Here is a 6,000-nt window from a genome sequence, read left to right as displayed (position 1 = left end):
CTCTAAAACGCTTCAACGCACTCTAACCAAACTTCGGCATTTCGTTTTACATCACTAAACGCGGTTTCAATTTCTTGCTAGGGTTCCCAAAAATGGAGGTGAAACTCGCCGATTACAAAGATATCCGAGAATTTCAGTTCGAAGCCGATTTTGCAAGTAATGGACTTCAAACTTGTGCAGTCGCAATAGAACAATACCAAGAGATTCTGTTTGGTTCTCTCTGATGGCTCCCATTACCAGCAAAGCATGCTTGCTACGCAGAAGAACGATTTGATCCATTCTGACAAGTTACAGAGAGGTTCTATCATCGTTCTCAATCAGTACACATGCAGCCTTGTCCAGGGCCGATCGTATGTGTTGTTTCTCCTTTTTTCTCTGTGTGTCTTAGCTATCAATTTTATCTTTTTAGATTTGGAATCAGCAGAAAGGTGATGTTGTTGCTTTGGATTGAGAAGATTTTCTGGGGGTGGTGGTTTGTTAAAGGTGGTTCTTTATTGTGTTGTTCTCTTATCTTCTAGTGTGTTTGACAGCTTTAATATCTATTCTTGTTTATTCAAGTTTTGATGAAGTTCAATCTGTTTTGTGTTCTGTCCTCTGGGTTTCCAAGTTTGTGTTGTCTTTGAAATCTCATGAATTTTAATGCTTCGGAAAATAGGATCTTTGGAAGGAGGATGACTGGAAATTGTGTGATAGTTGAAGAATTAAATGAAAGGAAATTAATTTTATATTCTTCATGCATGGTGGCTGGCAGCAGCAGAGGAGGAAGACGAGGGATGAGGGTTGTGAAATTTGAAATTTAGGGAAGAAGATAGAAGGGGTAATTTGGGAATTTTATTAAAAAGTCAACAAAAAATCACGGTTTGGATACTATTGTCACACGAAACCCATCTTTCATGGGTACAACGTTAGTTTTCTTATTTGATGGATACTTTTGTCAGCGTTCGCAAAATTTATGGGTACAAATGGTAGTTTTTCCTTTTAAATTTTATGTTTTATAAGTACCGTGATACTATGTAATGTAACGCAACTGTATGCAGTTAAGTTGATGCAACAGTAAAATACATAACTAATAAAAAAATAAACCCAACATATAACATTAAACTACTTTTTCCCATTCTCTGAAAATAAAAAGACTTTTTGGAGACTACAAGATAGAGATACAAAAAAAAATTGCATATTATAAGAAAAGTAAAAGCTTCTTACATATATAGGCTAAAAAAATTAATATGAAAAAAATGTGTGAGTTTTTGCTGGAAATAAAAGTTTTTGGTGTATATACAGGTGGATGGACGTTACAGATATAGTAGAGCCAACACGCAGATAAGGTATTGACTCAGCACATACAAATGTCCTAATCAGAAGCGACACACACCATGCGTCTTGTCCACGTGGCGATCATCCAAGCAACACGTACCATACGCGTTGAATACATGTCAGGCGTGCAAAGCAATACGCACTCTGCGTGTTGTATACATGTCAAATGCAGATTCGATGGCATTCTAACACGTAACATGCGAGGTGAATCCTCTGCCTATAAAAACCGAAGTTCATTACCATTTTACTTCATTATGAGAGGTGTTTTAGTGTATTGTTGGTGTGATGGAGGGCACTGCAAATATAGTGGTTTACCACAACGGTGAGGTTATACGAAATACATATGAGGGGGTGAGCTTCGCACGTGAGAATACATTTTCGTTTGTGGTTTCGTGTACTATAACATTCGCAGAACTACAATACGGTTTTTGTCAGAGCATACAGAGTAAAATTTTAAAGAGGGTGGGCAACATTCTCTATAGGAGTCCGGTTATCGTATTTGACAGTCTAATACAGTTTGAGATTATCCCAATCATTGACGAAACAAGTATTTAGCGAATGTTTCATATTCACCAGCAACCTCAGGTACAACACCTAAGGATCGAGTTGTACGCTGAATTTGAACATATAACTGTGGATGAGATTCAACATGACCAATACATGCAAGATGATAGAGTTGAAGCGTATGAAGGAATGAACAATGATAGTGAAGAGGAGTTTGAAGCTACGTATGAAGCTGGTGATGAGGACGAGGACGGCGATGGGAGAGGTGAGGTAGCCATGGAAACTTTAGTAGTTTCACCCGCAGTCAGTCAACCCATGCATGGACGTTTCACCTTTTATGCGTAGCTTGGATCTTGACGCCATGCATGCACTGGAATTCCCCGAATATGCGAATATAGGTATGTGAGGAGTGGCTAGTATATTTCACTTAATTTTGTTTATGGATCGATGAGCGACAATTTATTTATTTATTTATTTTGTATAGGTGTTGCTGATCTTGAGGATGGAAAGTTCAAGATTGGAATGGAATATAGTTCTAAAAAATCAGTCATCGCGGCAATTCAAAGTTACACTATCTCTAGAAGAGTCGATTACGTTATTTATAAGTTCGAGCCACAGACGTTCTATGCAAAATGCAAGACTTATGGACGTGGGTGCGATTAGCTTATCCGAATCAGCTTGATACAGAAGAAAGTTTGTTGGGAGATTCGGAGATACAACGTGAGACACACGTATTCCATGGGAACGATTTCACAGGATCACTCCAAGTTGGATTCAGATACCATTGTTGAGGCTAAAAAACCATTGGTTGAATCCGACCCGTCCATAAAGGTGAAATCTATAATTGTAGAAGTCCAAGCAAGATTCAACTGCACCATTAGTTACCAAAAGGCTTGGTTGGCAAAGCAGAAGACGATAGCCAAAGTTTTTGATGGATGGAAAAAATCTTACCAAGCTTTATTATTGTGGTTCTCGACCATGGTTCAAAAGATGCCTAGTTTACAAGTCCAAATAGAAACATGACCCCTGTATAACAGGGGTGAAGAGGTGGATGGTGTTAGGATACTTCACCTGATATTTTGGAGTTTTAATCTATGCGTTAGATCTTTCAAATATTGTAAGCTGCTAGTTCAGGTTGACGGCACCCACCTATATGGAAAATATAAAGGTTGTCTTTTGGTTGCATGATGAGCGGATAATTTATACGCTTTTTGGCATTATTTTTAGGTAGTTTTTAGTAGGATCTAGCTACTTTTAGGGATGTTTTCATTAGTTTTTATGCAAAATTTACATTTCTGGACTTTACTATAAGTTTGTGTATTTGTCTGTGATTTCAGGTATTTTCTGGCTGAAATTAAGGGACCTGAGCAAAAATCTTATTCAGGCTGACAAAGGACTGCTGATGCTGTTGGATTCTGACCTCCCTGAACTCGAAATAAATTTTCTGGAGCTACAGAACTCCAAATGGCGCGCTTTCAATTGCGTTTGAAAGTAGACATCTAGGGCTTTCCAGCAATATATAATGGTCCATGCTTTGTTCGAGTTTAGACGACACATGCTGCATTCTGGAGTAAAACGCCAGAAACACGTCACAAACCAGAGTTAAATTCCAAAAACACGTTACAACTTGGCGTTTAACTCCAAGAGAAGTCTCTGCACGTGTAAAGCTCAAGCTCAGCCCAAGCACACACCAAAGTGGGCCCCGGAAGTAGATTTTTGCACTTAGATTTATTTCTGTAAACCCTAGTAGCTAGTTTAGTATAAATAGAACTTTTTACTATTGTACTAGGTGTCTTTGACCAGGTCCTTTTCCCTATTGTTCGAATTCATATCACATTTTGGGGGCTGGCCATTCGGCCATGCCTGGACCACCATCACTTATGTATTTTCAACAGTGGAGTTTCTGCACACCATAGATTAAGGTGTGGAGCTCTGCTGTACCTCGAGTTTTAATGCCATTACTACTATTTTCTATTCAATTCATGCTTATTCTTATTCTAAGATATTTGCTAAACTTCAACCTGATGGATGTGATGATCCGTGACACTCATCATCATCCGTCCTTATGAACGCGTGACTGACAACCACTTCCGTTCTACCTTAGATCGAGCGTGTATCTCTTGAGTTCCTTAACCAGAATCTTCGTGGTATAAGCTAAAACCATTTGGCGGCCACTCTTGAGAATCCGAAATGTCTAAACCTTGCCTGTGGTATTCTGAGTATGATTCAGGGATTGAATGACTGTGACGAGCTTCAAACTCATGATTGTTGGGCGTGGTGACAGACGCAAAAAAATCAATGAATTCTATTCCGACATGATCGAGAACCGACAGATGATTAGTCGTCCTGTGACAGAGCATATGGACCATTTTCACTGAGAGGATGGGAAGTAGCCATTGACAACGGTGATGCCCTACATACAGCTTGCCATGGAAAGGAGTATGAAGGATTGAAGGAATGTAGTAGGAAAGCAGAGATTCAACAGGGACAAAGCATCTCCATACACTTATCTGAAATTCCCACCAATGATTTACGTAAGTATCTCTATCTTTATTTTGTGCTTTATTTATTATTAATTTCGAAAACCTTTATAACCATTATAATCTGCTGACTGAGATTTACAAGATGACCGTAGCTTGCTTCATACCAACAATCTCCGTGGGATCGACCCTTACTCATGTAAGGTTTATTACTTGGACGACTCAATGCACTTGCTGGTTAGTTGTGCGAAGTTGTGAAGAATGTGAGTGAACCATAGTAGTGTGCACCAAGTCTTTGGAGCCATTACTAAGAATTGTTCGACTTATAAAAAGTGTAAATCACAATTTTGCCTATCAAGTTTTTGGCGCCGTTGCCGGGAATTGTTTGAGTTTGGACAACTGACGGTTCATCTTGTTGCTCAGATTAGGTAATTTTCTTATCAAAAAGTTTTCAAAAATCTTTCAAAGAATTTTATTTTATTTTCATTTTTTTAAAAAAAAAGAAATTTTCGAAAAACCCAAAATATATATATATATATAATAAAATCATAAAAAAATCAAAAATATTTTATGTTTCTTGTTTGAGTCTAGTGTTAATTTTTAAGTTTGGTGTCAATTGCATGTTTTTAAAAACCTTTGCATTTTTTCGAAAATTCATGCATGTGTTCTTCATGATCTTCAAGTTGTTCTTGACAAGTCTTCTTGTTTGATCTTCATATTTTCTTATTTTATGTCTTTTGTTGTTTTTTATATGCATTTTTGCATTCATAGTGTCTAAGCATTAAAGATTTCTAAGTTTGGTTTCTTGCATGTTTTTCTTTTCTTGAAAATTTTCAAAAATTAGTCTTGATGTTCATCTTGATCTTCAAAGTGTTCTTGGTGTTCATCTTGACATTCATAGTGTTATTGCATGCATCATGTGTTTTGATCCAAAATTTTCATATTTTGGGTCATGTTTGTGTTTTTCTCTCTCCTCATTAAAAATTCAAAAATAAAAAATATCTTTTCCTTCTTTTACTCAAAAATTCGAAATCTTTGGGTTGACTTAGTCAAAAATTTTTAAAATAAGTTGTTTCTTGTTAGTCAAGTCAAGATTTCAATTTTAAAAAAAATCCTATTTTTTCAAAAATCAAATCTTTTTTATTTTTTTATTATTTTCAAAAATTTTTAAAATTTATTTTCAAAATCTTTTTCTTATCTTTATTTCAAAATTTCGAAAACTTTACTAATAATTAATGTGATTGATTCAAAAATTTGAAGTTTGTTACTTTCTTGTTAAGAAAGGTTCAATCTTTAAATTCTAGAGTCATATCTTTTAGTTTCTTGTTAGTCAAGTAATCAATTTTAATTTTAAAAATCAAATCTTTTCCAAAATATCTTTTTCAATCATATCTTTTCAAAACATCTTTTTCAAATTATCTTTTCAAAATTGATTTTCAAATCTTTTTCAACTAACTAATTGACTTTTTGTTTGTTTTACTATTTCTTATCTTTTTCAAAACCACCTAACTACTTTCCTCTCTCTAATTTTCAAAAATTACCTCCCTCTTTCTTCTCTCTCATCTCTTTCTATTTATTTATTCATTTACTAACACTTCTCTTCATCTTAAAATTCGAACCCCCTCTTCCTCTCTGAGTTCGAATTTTCCTCTTTTCCTTCTTCTATTCTTTTCTTCTTCTACTAACATAAAGGAATCTTTTT

The sequence above is a fragment of the Arachis stenosperma genome, chromosome 9 (assembly GCF_014773155.1).
Source record: "Arachis stenosperma cultivar V10309 chromosome 9, arast.V10309.gnm1.PFL2, whole genome shotgun sequence".
Lineage (NCBI taxonomy): Eukaryota > Viridiplantae > Streptophyta > Magnoliopsida > Fabales > Fabaceae > Arachis > Arachis stenosperma.
Note: the sequence above shows the minus strand (reverse complement) of the source record.